General features: G+C 38.0%; 1 protein-coding gene across 1 annotated transcript in view; it reads left to right on the top strand.

The window, feature by feature from the left end:
- Window positions 1-4,320: 4,320 nt before the first annotated feature.
- The window catches only part of LOC105252005 (sal-like protein 1), a 51,980-nt gene continuing 39,205 nt past the window's right edge, over window positions 4,321-17,095 (top strand). The window contains exon 1 of the mRNA XM_011259162.3: window positions 4,321-6,478. The gene's annotated coding sequence lies outside the window, so the exon portion shown is untranslated. The remainder of the gene's footprint in view (window positions 6,479-17,095) is intronic.

The raw sequence follows: 17,095 nt of genomic DNA, 5'->3' as shown, positions 1-17,095 counted from the left end.
CTGAGCTCTGCCTCCTCGTCCTCTCTTACGAGCCTACTATAATTGAGAAAATCACAAACAAAATTGAAGAGTACTTTTGCGAAAGAATCATGTCGTGCCCGAACGTGATATGTTCGAACACGATCGCTACACAAGATTACGCTCGATCACCAAGAAGATTACTTTGTCAGACTTTTACTCTTAACAATTTCACCTATATCAACAAACACATCTGTTCACAATCGCTGCGGTAGCCGCTGAATCGATCTATTCAAATTAAATTGACGCGGACGACAAAAGAGATACATCGATCGCTCGAAGAATGGAGAACAAGAGACACACTCTCTTTCTCTCTCTCGGAGAAGAAGGGGAGGGGATTTTTGAAGCAAGAGGCGATCTTCGGGATATCAGTCGGCGCGGATCCAGCTCCGAAAGAGTTGGAGCCCGATCCGCGTCGCGTTAACGGGATCGGGAGTTACGTCGAACCGGTTGTAGGAGCGCGGTGTCCTTAGGTAGCCGCGGGTGGTGGAAGTCTCTCGTATGTAGGTCTCGTCCTGGGATTGGTCGAGCCGACCTGTGGATAAGGCCCACCGCACCGAGCCGTGTCTGCTCGGGGGCCCCGGAGCCGGACTCACCTGTTGCACCTGGCGCGCCGTGTTCGCGCACCGGAACCGGGGCCGACGAATTCGGCTACGGTGACCGGCCGCACGCTCGGCCGGTTCTCGCGGTCGAAACCTCTCAGCCCCTATCGAATTCTCGGCTCCCTGAAAGAGAAACCTGTCTCTCTCTCTCCGTTTTTTAAATTTCCGCTCGCATCGAAATATCGCACTTTTTAGGATCTCCGAGGAGTCTCTTTAATTTTTCGAAAAATTTCAAGCCCCCCCAGCTGCCAAACCTTCAATCGTAGCATCGACATTTATAATTATATATTTTAGAAAGAAAAATTTTATTTTTCGTTTTGCAGTTTGAGAGATTCAGGAAGGATTTTTGAAGGATTTTTCCTCCCAGATTCCTTCAAGAGGTGAGAATTTTGGCAGAAAAAAGGATATTTAAGCATCAAGGGCTTCAATTTATTATTATTATTTAAAATTATTCTTGTTATATTATTGTTATATTAATAATAATTATTGTTATATTATTGTTATTTAAAATTGTAGCGGATTAAACATTTAAATTCTTTTTTTTTGTACTTCGAGACCTAGAATGATACCGAGAATAATTTCCGGTGACTCTCCGGCGATGAAATTGCGCCTCGCGTTTTATACGCGCAATTAGCAAACACAGGATGCAACCAAATACTACGTAGTTTCGTTAACGAGCTTCGCCGGGGCACATCAGGTATAATGATAATACGCGAGCGATATTAGTGCGACCAAGTGAATTAATGATCATAAAGGGATCCCGAATGAGCCGTTACCGTTATTAAGAATATCCACATCCTGTTGCCTCTTCTTTATCACGTTGTTAAACCAAAGCATCGTGTAAAGATACCATGTTATTCGGAGAAATTGCAACATGGTATTGATTATTTTGAAAAAATAATCGAAGAAAATAATATTTAATTAATGTGATAAATATGATATCTATTATTATTATTATTATATATTATAATTTAGTAAAATTTATTTGTATAGCGAAATACATTATTCAATTTAATATCAGAATATTATAATTATCATAATGATATAAAAGTTAATTTTTAATATTATTATGCATAATAAAATTTGTATAGAATAGATTTTTATATTTTTATTTATTATATGTTTTTATTTTTATATTTTTATTTTTTAAGATTCAAATTTATTTACGACAAACAAGTGCAAGGAATTTTTTACGTTTCAGATTCAACGTGATTTAAATTTTGATTATGAAAAATTTAACTATTATAAAATCGCTGTTAATTTTAAAATCTATAGAAATTTAACTGCTATATAAAATTTCTACAAATTCATCGGATGATTCGAAGGAGAATTTAATCTCTCCCCTCAACAACGACGAGAGTCACGGGCGTGTTTAGAATAACGAGGAGTCGCTTCGGTCAGTTATAGATGCGTTATCATTTATCGAAACGGTTTCCATCCTATCTCTCATCGTTTATTCGCGTGACTTTCTGCTGGTCGACTTGTACCAGGTGTGCACGTGCTATGCGAGACGAGGGTGGGCTGTGGAAGAGGGAGAAAGGGAGGAAGAGGGAGAGGGAGGGAGAGAGAAAGAGAGATAGAGAGGGAGGGAGAGAGAGAGAAAGGCTTAATTGCAGCAGCATCTCGGCGCACGTGCAGACGTCGATAAGCGGCGCATCCTTCTGACATCATCGATCAGAACCCGTCGGCTCTCTTTTCCTTTTCGCCGAGCGGCGCTTCTTCCGCACGTTCCCGCGCTCCATCATCCGCAGCGCTATTTTTCCAAGGCCGCCGTCGGTTATTAGTCAGGGCTTTCTTTCTCCCGTCATTTTTCCGCGATCGGCCGGCCGGCGAATCGAATCGATCTCCCCGATCCGTTCGATCAAATTTATTTTCTCGCCACAATGAGAGATCCGCGTTTCCAACCTGGACCCGGATCTGACCGCCGAATGTAGGTTTCCACGGCAAAATCAACGCTTATCGGATTAATCCTAAGAATCCCGCGAACTTTGAAGAATCTCGTCTCGTTTTAATCGGAAGTTGCGTCTTCCTTTAATTTAATTCTTTCATAATTTATAAAAATTAATTTGTGATGTCAATAATAAATTATAATAATTAGTTAAATTATTATAATTATAATTTATTAATAAATAATAATAAATATATTAATTTATTAATATAATATATATTTATAAACAAATATTTATAAATAATATAATAATTTATTAATAAATAATAATAAATTATAATAATTAGTTAAATTATATTATAATAATTATAATCTCAAACTATAAATTTTATAGTAATTATAATTTTAAATAATAAAAATATAATTATAATAAAAAATAAATTTATATATAATAAAATTCCTTATGAAGAATTTTGCGAGAGCAATCGATCGCGCTGTCTCCGAGTACGTTATCGGTGATTTTAATAGCCATCAAGTTAGCGGTGGATTCCGCGGTTTTGCGTTAAAAATTTTATCACGGCGCTGGAATGTTTGTCGTGGAAGAAAAAAAAATACCGCGGACCACGTGAATGCAAACGAATTCCGAGGCGCATTCGGAGACTCCCGATAAATTATTGTCCGCCGATCGTTTATTTACGTGCATTTGCATTTGCGTTATTCTCTTTGTGCGAGATATACATACGTGAAAAGACCTTTCTCGCAGGTGTACTCGGTTCGCGAGATATATCAATATCGACATATCGACGGGTTGTCGATTACAGACAACACCCTGTCCCTGATTGCCGAGTGTATCGATAAATCACGACAGATTAATAAATCATATCAAAATAGGAAGTAAAAGCGGAAGCAAAAAGTTGAATTAAATTAAAATAAAGATTGAAGCAAACGTTAAAATAAAAATTCAAATTCGAAGACAAATATCTTAATTGTATTTTTGCCAATGAAAAATTTAGTCAAAGTGTTAGTTACATATTTTTTTTGAGAATATTTTTTTTGATCAGTTTTATTTGTCTTTCCTTTGATTTCTGCAAAGAAGTGTTTTGCAACAATTTTTTGTCCAAAGTTGATTAAAATGTGTGATTTAAAAAATGTATGCTTTCAAAAAAATAGTTTTGTATTCATTTAATAAATTTATTTAATTTAAGTAAGTCCGAATTTTGTTTCACTTTTAGAGAAATAAAAAATAAGATAGGTAAGACTTTTCGAAAAGTAATATATTTCTAATATTATCCGCGCCGCACGATTTGAATTCTAATTTTTATTGTAGCTCCAATTTATTTACATTTTTTAAATTTTATTTAAATTTTGAGTTTTAAATATTTAATTTTAAATAAAACAAAATTGCACTCAAATAAAAAAAATTCAAATAAGAATTTAATTCCGAATTTTATGTTTAGAGAGAAACAATTATTCTCTTTATAAATAAATCTTTGTGAAAAAATTATATTTCTTTTATTTAAATTCTAATTATTGTAAATCTAATTTCCCTACATTTTATATAAATGTTTAATTTGAAAAACATAATAAAATCGCATTCGTATAAAGAATAAAAAAAAAGAAAAGTTGGTAAAAGAGATTCAAATAAATAACTTTTACGACACGTGTATTGGATAAAATGCTATTAGTGTGGCACCGTTACCACTACCATACCACTCTCTTGCTATACGCTCTCTATCAATCAATTACATCTTTCCCAGACCAGCGCATTCGCAATGATTGATAATCGTACATGTTCCTTCTTCCCGATGAACTCGATGAACATGTCTTAACCCCTCGTCGAAGTCTCTGGCGTCTCAGTAGGTCGGAGCGCCTAGGCTCAGGCCGAAAAGCCACGTCCTTGAAGTTGCATCGACGGTCTCCCCGCGGACCTGGGAGAGGAGGCTTCACCGGGTCCGTGTTAGTGACACGTGCAACGTGCGGAGAACCGCCGGTTGGAGAACCTTTGTGCGCTCCACGACGAGGAGGAGGGTGTCGCGCGGTGAGGAGGAAGCAAGCAGGGCCCCGGAGGGGGTTGAGAGGAATGAGGTATCCAAGTACCGCTATACCTGGAGTCGCCCCAGGCGAAATACATACCTACCTACCTACCTAGTGCGTGTTCTCTCTCTCTCTCTCTTTTCTCCCTCCTTCCCTCCCTGTTTTTCTCTCTCTTTCTCGTAGTCGATCGCTCCCTCCTCTACCTCCTCAAGTTCCCCTCGGGCCCCGCTCGCGCAAACTATACCGCTGGAAGTACACGCCATGATGCACGCCATAGAGCAACGGCGGGGACCGACCAGTGGCTTGCCTCATCTCGCCGACGACGCGCGTCGCGACGTCGCCGTCGACCTCCTTCTCTCTTTTTTTTCATTCTCTCTTTCTCTTTCTCTCTCTCTCTCTTCACTTTGCCGTCTTGCTGTGCGCGAGGAGAGTTTATTCGTCCCGCTGAATTTTGATCTGCAAAAGGGTTTCGAGACCTCTAGGAGGATCTTCAGGAAATTGTGACTCTGACCATTTCGAGATAAATATTTAGCAGAGCTTTCGATCAGTAGAAGAGTTTCGAATCTTCGAGCTGGACAGAGAGTTGTTGAAGTGGCGCGTCCGATCAGGATCGTTGACACAGTTGGCACATCATCGTAACAAAGGGGAAGTGTTTCAGAGACACTTTTCCATTTGCCGTTGAAGAAGAGTGTTCATCATCTTCATCGTCGTTCTCCAAAAGTTCCTCAGCATCGCGATCGACTTCCGATTGAAGAACCAAGGAAGAAAGAGGAGAGCCACTTCCTACAGGTATTCCTGTCTATTTAGGCATTTGCGTTGAATCGATCGTCGTCATCGTCGAAAGATAACGTCGCGGCAACTCGAAATTCGCAGACTAAGGATTGCCGGACAATCGTAGTGGCGAGGTGGAAGAGGACGCCGCGAAGAAGGCTCTCCTTCTTCTCGAGTGCTCACCTACCTACCTACCTACCCTACCACTTCCTCCTCCTCCTCCTTCTCCTCCTCCTCCTCCACCTCTTCCTCCTCCACCACTACCATCGCGCTTACAGTCGTTTGGTTGCCGGCGAGCAATACGGTTTATGATCGCGTATACGCGTCTAGAAACAGCTGGTACCGCTGGTCGCGTCCAGCGATCGCAAATCTTCGAGGACCTCGTCGTAAGGACTGGTCCCTGTTTGAACCAGCTTGCCTGATAAAACGAATGCATGGACTCGTGGGTTCCGAAGAACGTCCGCGCGAGTGAGAGTGATATTTTTCCGTCTTCTAGAGACGGTACTGCGCGAGTGCAGAATAATCAAAGAAATAGAAATCCCGAGGATCTCTTACGTTAAAAACCCAAAGAAGCAGGATTTACACCTTAAGGTTCGAGATCTATTCAAGATCTATTCCATCCGGAGGAATTGAGAGTTATAATAATTTATATGTTGGAGAATCAGAAAATCTCCAAAGAGTCCAAGAGGGAAAATCTATTAAAAGCTAGGATCCTGAGATCTCTGAGGGTTCGAGAGGAATCGGGATCTGTCGTATTTTGGGAGAGTTGACGGGAAATTAGGATCAAACATTGCGTTCCTAGAACATTCAAGCATCCAGGACCTAGGAAACCTCGAGAAATTAGCTTTCTCCGGGGGATCGAGGAAGGTCGCATGGCCACCAGGCGTCGGCGCGTCTACGTGGTTACCTGTGCGAGGAGCGTCGAGCCGCGACGACGCCTCGCGTCATCCAGCGTGTCGTGCACCACATGATCGTCGACCAGTGAACGACCTCTCGTCGAGAGAGTTTCGGCAGCTTCTCCGCGACCGCGTTGTTAATCCGTCCGAGGAATTCCCAGCTCCAGAGTTCTCTGGAGGGTCCTGAGGGGGAGCCATTTGGATCGACCTTCTGGTCTTCTCGAGGTATTAACCTGGCAGCGATCTCCTCGTCTCTTCTATTCACAGAGGTTAGTCACTCGCTTCGTTCCGGTATCGTACACACACACAACACACACACACACACGCGTGTGTGTGTGGGCAGGAGTGTGGGTACCAGCTCGCGGTGTAGCGATTGCTCGCGTGTGCGTGCGCCTATATATATATAATGTATGTGTGTGTGCGAGCCTCGTGCAGATATATATTTATCCGCGTTGCGAAAGTGCAGCAAGCCGCATTATTTGCGGCCAGCGAGGTGTAAACTTTTTTCGGCGATCGATCGGACGTTGTTGCGGATGCACGACCGCTCTTTCGAAAAGGACACGTCAAATTTCATCCCAAAATTTTGCATTCAACAAAGCTACTCTTCTAAAGACATAAATACTAGCGAGCAGATATCTTTCCCCTAAATATCGAAAGAGGAATAATGTTCCCTCTGGAATGATTAATTCCATCATTACTGTTATTATTAAAATTTCTGGATATAAAGATGATTGGTGCACAATCATAGATAAAATCGCACACAAGTGTACAATTTCGTTGTCGATCGCGACCGCGTATAATCTCGAGTTACAGGTTACAGATAAAGGCGATGATGGAGGTGTCGTCGATTTCGCGTGGAAATCTTTGCGATGACGCAGCCTCCGATTCATCAATCGCGCCGGAGGGATTCTACCTCGCGCGCCCACGACGCACGTTTCGAAAGGAAATTACACGGCATCAACTAGGTTCAAAAATTATACTTATATATATATGTGTATATTTGAAGGAGAATGATGATATTATATTACTGATGGGTAGCGCATTTTTCGCGACACCCGTTGCTGGTTTATCGCGCGCGGGAATCGCGATTAATGGAAAAATATTTTCAAGGAAATCATTACTTAATAACGATTTCCTTGAAGCCTTACTGCGATACGTATATTCGCGCGGCTCATTTTCGATGGGAAATTACGATACGATGCAAATGAGCGCGCGGGCAACGCGAGGAGAAAGCGCGCGATCGCGATTATCGTCAAAATTGTATTTTTTCGTGCGCGCATCCCGCCGAGTAAACACGGAACTCGATCCTCGACACTGCATGAGAAAAAAAAAGCAAGCAGAAATCAACAAGTGTCTATATAAAAATAAAATTTGAAAAAAAAAGTAACAAGTACATAATCAAGTACGAGAGATAGAAAAGATTAATAAAGCAATATGCATAAATTTAAATAATCATATAGATTAAAAAAATAAATAATCAGAAGTTTTATAATTTGTTTACGTTATATACAGGGTGTCAAAGCAAACTCTTCTAAAAAAAAAGCTCTTGTAGCTTACGAGAGCTTTTTAAAACACTATAATAAAGTATTTTTTCATCGAGTATTTTTCGAGTTATGAGGCTTAAAATAATCTCTTAATTTTACATAAACCATAAAATATCTAGTAAAATATTCATTTTTCGATCATCCTATCTTAATACTTTTACGTATAAAATAATGAGAGGACTCAATTGATGTAAAACACATAATTGTTTTGAAAAAAAAAAGTAATTCTTAATTATATATTTTTGTAAACTACATATTTTTTTCGAAACAATTATGTGTTTTCTTTACACCAATCGATTCCTCTCATTATTTTGTACATTAAGATAAGATAATCGAAAAATGAATATTTTACTAGATATTTTATGGTTTAAGTAAAAATTAAGAAATTATTTCAAGCCTCATAATTTGAAAAGTACTCGATGAAAAAATACTTTATTAAAATATATCATTTTGATTTATATGTATAAAATAATTGTCGATATGGGGCACGTGTGAATTGAATCGGTATTAAATTGAATGATTAATATTCGCAATGATTAAGATTCGATCGCGTTTTCAATGCGATGAATTAATTAAAAGTAATCAACTGATAAATAAGTCCATACGTTTCTGTCGCTTCTCGTATGCTTATCTTTTTCCTTTCGTTGACGTTTCGAGAAATCGGTTCTCTCGCTTAAAATCGACCGCAACGTATCCGTTCTACTCGGCTATGAATCGCCGGCTGCGAAACAAATAATTGGTGAAAAATTCCAGCTGCTCACGATACCGCAACCGTGCCACAGTATTAATTAACTATAAAATCGCGGTAATGGCGACCGTGTCGCGCGTGCGGACCTAACTTTTCCGCGTGTCGCCGAGTAAAAACCGATCACGCTCGCAGATTCCGCGAAAGTTGAAGAGAAAGAAATTTGGAGATTCGAGAATTCGAAGGAGCGAGCGAGAGAGCTAGTTTTATCAAATCTCCCTCTCTCGAATAAACCGACCTCGATGGCGAAAGAACGTGATCGGTTTAATAGTAAAATCAAGTTTCCAGGGAATTAAAGGAGAAACCGTATTCAAAAAATAGGGAAAGTTTATTTTTATGAAAATTTTATTTAAAAACGTAAAGAGAATGTGTCCCTTTCGACAAGAGTCTTATTGTTTGTCAGAAATGAAGTTTCTTTTTACAAAAATGTCATCATTAGATAGCTCGAGATTTTGTCGAGAGTGGCGATCTTTTAATATCGCGATGTCTCAAGCGGTATTTAAATAAAATCTGCGTCATCTTTTCTACCATTTCGAGTGGACAATAATTCATTTAGCGGAGACACTGAGAATCGAGTTTCAAGAAAAGGAGGGCGCCTGAAATGAATCGGAGTCGATTTTATAAAGGACGATTTTGTGATGTCGGTTTCGAGATTTTTATGATGGGGGGGATTCGCCTCCCGTCGTTTGTCGCTCGTGGTATTTTGGATGAATCTGTTATTCCTGTCCGAGGAAACCGTGCGTGGAATTTTGATCGTTTCGATTCCGGTCTGGCACCGGTTGAGAAGAGCGACCAGAAACGGCTCTTGTTTTTCGAGAAAAACGCGGGACAAAGACACACGTGGCTCGCCTCTTCTTTATCTACGAGCATAAACATGTCGGACGTGCGGTCGACAAATAAAAGCACGTCTAATAAAAGCCTCGTCTAACAGCGCTATTTTTGGCGCCGGCGAAATCCGCGGACTCGCATTCCTCGCTATTTTCATCCTAATTTAGAATCCCATAAACTTTGACTTTACCATAAAACTCCTCTAAGAACACTGAATCGATCGAGTTAGATTAGGTTAATTTATCCCCCATAAAAATTATCTTATTTAAAAAACAGATATATTTTGTTTATGAAATATTTTATTTAATAATTTTTATTTAATGAAATTGTTTATTTGATAAAAGAATATTTTTAAATTAAAGGACGAATTTTTGAATTAATTTAATTCAATAAATATACAATCTTTTGTATGCATTTACTAAACTTTGAAATTTTTATATCCTGAAATTGTTTATTCTCTCAAATTTTATTTTTTGTCTGCTCTTAACAAAATTTCAATACTTAAAAAGTTACAAGAATCTTTTTTAAAAATTCGAAAATTTAAAAAAGAATAAAATTTCAATTATAATTCCCTCGATACATTTTCTTTCGAGAAAATTATTTAGGTTATTGTCGCGATCGTCCTTTCGATTGCATAGACGGATTCCCCGAATTCAAAGGGACATCGATTGCGAGATGAAGAAAGAAAAAAGAGACGAGCTTACGGAATACAGCAAGGGCGGAGGAATAGAAATCGCCGGGAAGACGAGACGCCGAAACAAAGGCGAGGATCGGAAGGAGGCAGACGCAGGAGATACGCATCTCCGAGCGTGGGATCGCGTGTGTTGCCGGCGTTCAAGTCACCGCGAGCGGGAGATATCTAGGACGCGTCGCCCCGCGTCGCGACGCATAATGACGCCGACGCTTTTGTAATCCACGTGACTATCGTGCGCGACGTGGGCTAGTAATGCCAAGTATTGTCTTCGATTGAATGCCGCCTTTAGACGGCTATTTCAAAACGCACGTATCTTGCATACATCTTGTCGGCATGATTTTTTTTTTCAAACCTTTATCAGAGGGAAATAATGAAATTAAAAAATCGAATTATTGAACGTCTCGTGTCAAGTGTGATTCGCGCTTTTAACCGAATCGAGATTTATTTAGGAAATAAAATTTGTAAAATATTCCTTCGGCATATTTTACATAGCACTAATAAAATATTGTTAATATAAGAATATGAAAATAAATAAAAATAATAAAAAATAAAAATAATAAAATATAGTTAAAGTAATAAAATATAAGTATAATAAATATAAATTAATAAAATATAATAAATAAAAAGTTTTTATTTCTATAAAAAAAATGTGAATTAATTTATTATTTATAACTTCCTTGTCAGTAAAGTAGATTGATTTTCATAATTTTTTCAAACAGATTTACATGTGTATGTGGAATAATGATCGATTTATTTAACAGAAATTTTAATGGGATTCATGGTATCTAAAAATTTAGAATAATTAAATGTAATTATTTAAGAGAGGCGACTATAATAGATGTAAATATATATAAAACATCATTACGTAATACAACGTATAATGCAAACTAACGCGTCGTGTTCTTCCCGGTTACATGGATAATAATTATCGAGCATCTTGCGCATTTCATTGAAGAGGATGAGAAAGCAAGGCGGATTATTAATAGTCCTTTTTGCTGGCGCGCGCGATGCCCGGAGGAAGACAGTGGAAGGACACGTGAGGTCATCGCCGCAAAATACATCGCTGATAGACCCGAGGAATCCGTTGAATTTCTTTCCATGACGATCCTTGGGGCCCCGAGGATGATCGGCCGCGAGGGGAGGGGGGGGGGAAGGAAAAAGAATTGATGTTGGAAGAATTAAATCGATCGATCAAGCATCGTGGTAACGTAACGCGAAATATTTCTGAAACGTTAACTGGTCTCGGTCTTGATTTCGATGTTATCGATCACGGTGTCGATCTTTAGATGGCGACGTAACGTTTCGGTCACGATCGATCGATCTTCCGAGATAGTAATTCAATTATTTCTCATACAAGACGCTACATTATTGGAGCGAACAGCCCGATCACGTATGTATGTCAAGAAATGAATAAAATAAAAATTTTTCTACGATCAGCTTCGATCGTTCGATGATAAAGTCCCTCGAGCGTAGATGCAATTGCGGCTTCGGGATATCCTGGAATCGCCGATCCTTTGGGGAATTAAGGACCCTCGGTATACAATCTGCTCGTAAATTGTAGGACAAAGTTATTGTCGAGTGACTTTCATCAGTTTCTAGACGCTGTTAAAATACTCTACGAGTAGCAATGAGTCACCGCTTTCTATCGGAATGTTAATGGCGAATGCACATGTGTGTTCTGGACGAACGGGGGGGAAAAAAATCCGATTTCTCACTCTTGTTTCTCTCTTATTGACATCAGAGACGTCCCCGCGAGATTAACGAGAAGAAAAAACGGAGAAAAGTTGACGAAAGAGAACTCGACATCTTAAAAAAAAGTGTTAAATCTCGTAATCCCGCTTATTTACTTCGTTGCGAAAGGCTCGATCAAATTTTAAATCGCATACACGCATAAATAAATTCCTCTCGCGATGACGAAGTCGTTTGCTTCGCTTAATTGAGGCAAAATTCGTTCCTTCCACTCCTTGATAAATTATCGTTTTATCGAGATGACTGATGTTCGACATAATTTAGTCCCCTCCCCCTCTCCGCTCTGTAGAACTGATTAATTAAAATTAAATTTATTTATTAAAAATTTATTAAAAATTTCGTTGAAAATTACGTCGAATCCAGTGCTAATATTTAACAAAATCTGTCATTTTTAATTTAGTCAAATTAATTAATGCAGAATTCTTTTTAAATTCTATGTTTTAAATTCTCATTTAGAATTTTTATATTGACCTATAATAAAATTAATTATATATATAAAACTAATATTAAATCAAATTAATATTAAAATTAATATAAATGAAAGAATAAATACATAAAAGTATAAAATTAAATATATAAAATTAAAGAATATAATAAAATAAAAGATATTATAATAAATTGTAATAAAAAGAAGTTAAAGAGATATTTCAGAAACTTTTACATTGTAGATTCTAAATTCCAGCTCTTCGGATTCTTCTGAAATTTTAATTTCCGTCAAACTAGGTCAAGCGATAATCTCCAACGGAATCTATTATTCGCACATCTATTAAGCGTGGATTCTAATAACTCTGAATTATGCACCGCGTAGCAATAATCTACACGCCGCACTTAGTTGCGGGTTTCGCGAGGTCTAATATTTTCCACGAGCTCTCTCGGTCTTGTACGAGTGCGGGACAGGTTCCGACGACGACGACGTCGGCAGGATACTCTGACATTTGCCAGGTTGATAGTCGAGTGGTTCACCTATAGCGAGGTGCACCTATCCTCCGCGTTATACCCGGTGTCCCGGGAATCATCGAGTGTTCTTCGAGAGTTTTTACGCTGACGATACTTTCTCAGAATGAGAAAAGACCGTCACTTGCATTCGCACATTTATCCAATGTCCAAAACATTGCGAATCCTCGCGAGTACAATTGAGATCGAGAAATGACTTTCGATTTCTCGAGATTAATTATAAAATAACGCGGACAGACGGAACGTTCTTTGTGTATCGATTGCAGAAAGAAGATGAAGACAATTACGCAAGATGATTGATCAATAGCTATCGATGAATCAGAATACTTCTCTCTATAAAATAACTCTACAATTTGGACAATCTCGGGCAACTTGCGTAGTTTATAATCGACCCGACGTTTCCGTCGAAGGAAGATCGATTCCAGATCGAGGAGGCCGAGCCGAGAACGACTTCCGGTGGCGGAGTTTTCGGGCTACTCGACAAAGTAGGCATTAATCGCACGGTCGCTTGTTAGATCCTACGCCACATTTCGAGGGAAACGAGTTGAAAAAGCAGGCTAAGGCCCCGGGATGGCAGTGGTACGATAATTATCGGCTAGAAAACGCGGGATGGCGCATATAATGCGGAGTCGCTATGTAGGCAGTTGTAGCCGCGATTGCAGAAGCGAGCTTAGGAGCCGAGGGCAGGTTTGCAACCGCTGCTGCCAAGAGAGAAATTTCTGCAGAGTTGCTGCGCCGTAGCGGTCGTTTCGACATAGGTGCAGGATCGCGGGGACTCCGGACAGGTGCGAATGTAACATCGCTATCGCGAACGCGCGCGAATCGACGCGTCCTTTTTACATCGACGATCCTTTTCCCACAAGGTGGACGTGTGATCGCGATCGAGACGTTTCAGGCGAGAGGGAAAATATCCTCGCCGAAAGGAGAGACAATGACAGATTTTCGTCTTCAGCCTCTCTTCAACGTCGAATCTTTCTCGTAGATATCTCGGTGATTGTAAAAATAATCGAGGAGGAGGAACTTTAGAGAATTAAATCTCCACGAGCCAAATAAATACATTCCTCGGTTAATTTCAGGTGAAGTTTGCCTTAATGGAATTTTAATTTCAGGCTTAGTGTAGAGATATATGATGCAAGAAATTGGAAAGTCAATTTAATAATTTGAAAATTATTAAATAAAAATAAAAAGGGAGAGTTTTTCCGAATTAAACTTTGGAGACAGACGACTATAAATTTTCGAAAACTATATTTTCCAATTAAATTTTCTTAAAATCGAATGTATATACAATATATACGTGATACAAGAAATTGAAAAGTTACAATAAATGACAAATTTCGCGATATTTTTGCTACGGAAAAAAACGGAGGATTAATTCATGATCGAAAAAATAATATTTATAAGATTTTTCAAAATGACAGGTCGTGATGTCGGTTAAAAAAAAATTCAATCTCTTCACGAATTCCACTTCAATTTATCTCCTTTTGTCCCGAGATCCCATTTTAAAACGTAACGTCTAAATTTCCGAGACTTCGACTTTTTCTGCGTTTTTTTTTGTCTCTATAAATCTCGCGGAGCGAGAGGAAATGACTTCATGCCGGTGAACAGACTTCGGGCCGCGCCATGAAAAGACTTCTCTCTCGGCGTGCACGTGTAATTAAGGGTGTAATTAGAACACCGGATAAGAGCGGTTTAGAACATTACAAAGGCGGACCATTACGGTGGTTGAGAGAAATGCATACACTCGAGTATACTGACCCAGTATTCTCAAAAGAACAACCACCCGAAAAAAATCGTTCCATTATTTTCTTAAATTCTATCATTACATTTCATTTAATGAAACACAACAATTAAAAATTTAATAGGCAATACAATAGATTTAATTGCATTTAATATAGAAAAGTAATGTTCAGAAAATACCCTAAAATATGTACATCATTTTAAGAAAATATATTTGTAATATTTAATCAAAACCATAAATTTAAAATTATTCTTAAAAATAAATATTTCTCAAAAAGTTGCATTATTTCTTTCTAATCACATGTCATCTCTTGGAAAGCCGAAAAATGCATCTAAATAAACTTCTACAAAAAATGATACAACATTTAGGAGAACAAGGTATTTTAATTATATTAATTATATTTTAATTATATTAATTATATTAATTATTCAAAGAAGTACCTGTCAAACATACGTTTCTTGGAATCTTTTTTTATTGAAAAAACTGAAATTTCTGAAAATTTCTCTATTCGTCCTCAAATGTCCTCGCGTTTGATTGAACAGCTCGTATAAAATTACTACGTCTAATCACATCTGATATTTATGTAAAATGTTTTTATCCTCCCGTGGATTCCGAGCTAATATCGCGCTACGCGACGTCGGAGATATGATTATACGCGCAAAAAAGAAGGCAGAATCGTCGCGGAAGCTTCTCGCGCCTTCGTCTCGGTTGTCAGTGCTAATGCAAAATCGCGAACGTGCCGCGAATATAACACGTATACCGCTTCATGCAACTTAATGATGGTGTCGCCCCGCGTTACTACGCGCTGTATTTATTAGCGCGAGTCGCGCTTAGGATAGTACGCGTCTTAATTAGCTTCGGCGGCTAACGAGGTTACTCGGGACGATACCGTTTCGACGATGAGCAAGAGAAGAAAAAACCGCGTATAAACCTTTAATACCGTAAATCGACGCGAGAAGGAAACTCGACCATAAAAGTTTTTTTAATTAAATTTTTAATCGATTTAATTCGACGAGGAGTTAAACACGGTAACGGTCCATTTTTTTTAAAGATGCTAAAGAATCATAAAATAAAAATTTAATTTAAAAATGAAATTAATCATAAAATCATAAAATAAAAATTTAATTTAAAAATGAAATAAAAATTTAATTTAATAATTTGAAAAATTCTATTTTCGTTCAGTTAAGTCGATCTTATTAATATTTTCTTACGTAAGATATTGTGATTATTTAATTAATAATAGTTATATAAAAGATTGTAATTATTTATAAATATAATATATATTAATTATATGTACATTAATTTATAAAAGATAATAATTATTATACTTCTTAATTCATATAATAATAAATATTTTTTAAACATATTTATGTATATCATCATTTATATTCAGAATCATTTTTTAAATTGATAAATGACTCTTATATTATTGAAGATTCATGAGGGATTTTAAATAAAACTTTCGAGTGTTTAAGAATCTCAAGATCTCTCTCCCGGTCACACGGAGGTGGCACAAGCGGTTTTTCTGGTAGAAAAAAAAAATGCGAGACATCTCGTTTATTTACGGCCACATCGCAGGATACGAATTACTGTCATACCGAAAGTTGGCGGCAGGAATCGCACAAGGATCACGAGTTTTACTTATACCGAGGTGGCCTTTGAACTCGCGTTTCGACAGCACGGGATAAGCAAAAAGCTGTGAGCTAATGCATAACCAATGGAGCGGAATCGAGACATGGCGGAGCCACGCGATTAACGACTGTCGTGACACACCGCCTTTGCGGATGTCGATATCTCGAATGGTCTCGGTTATCAGTATTGATGAAATTGTCACCCTACTGAAAAATTGTAAAATGAAAAATATTCCTCTTATTTTCATACAATTTTAAATAATAAATATTATAAATAAATATTTTCCTGGAAGAAAAACTACATATTTCGTTATTCATGTATTTATAAGAAATTAATTAATGTAAAAAAATGTTTTGTTATTAATTAATGTATTTATAAAACATTAATTTTTCTTCGTTTTCTAAATAATTATTATATTTCTTCATACATTTTTAATATATGTAATATATTAAATACTTAATATATTTTTTAAACACGTATATAATCAAATATATCATTATTCCTACATTTAAATTGGTAAGTAACTTTTATATTATTGGAATTTTAATATATGTTTAATAATTTAATATATATTCATCGAGTCTGTGATGAAAAATTTTTTCTAAAAGAGAGACGAGAGATTTAATGGCAATCTTTTTTGGCAATCCATCTTGTACGAAAATTCGGGTTGCCCAAATCCGCGATTAGTTCGGACGTACGCGTAATGTAGGTCCCACAATATAATTTGGGCATAACCGATAGAGTGGCGTGTGTTTTGACTTTCTCCACGTGTCTGTCAAGTTTCGTTTCGATTCCCCGAGACGCGGGGATATCGCCCCGGGGCCGGTTCAGATCGGTTGCGCAAATCGGTTGTGCTCGCCTCCGAGTACAGAGAACTTCCGTTCGTCAAAGAAAACGAACCGGACCGGCGGCTGGCTGACCCAGTTTGCCGCGCAAGGACGCCGCGAAAACGGCCGTTGTCTCTCTCTCTTTCTCTCTGTCTCTCGGCTCTAACAAAACCCG

Source organism: Camponotus floridanus, unplaced genomic scaffold, assembly GCF_003227725.1.
Source record: "Camponotus floridanus strain SB8 unplaced genomic scaffold, Cflo_v7.5 scaffold155, whole genome shotgun sequence".
Classification (NCBI taxonomy): Eukaryota; Metazoa; Arthropoda; class Insecta; order Hymenoptera; family Formicidae; genus Camponotus; species Camponotus floridanus.
This window is presented reverse-complemented; position numbering and strand designations above follow the sequence as displayed.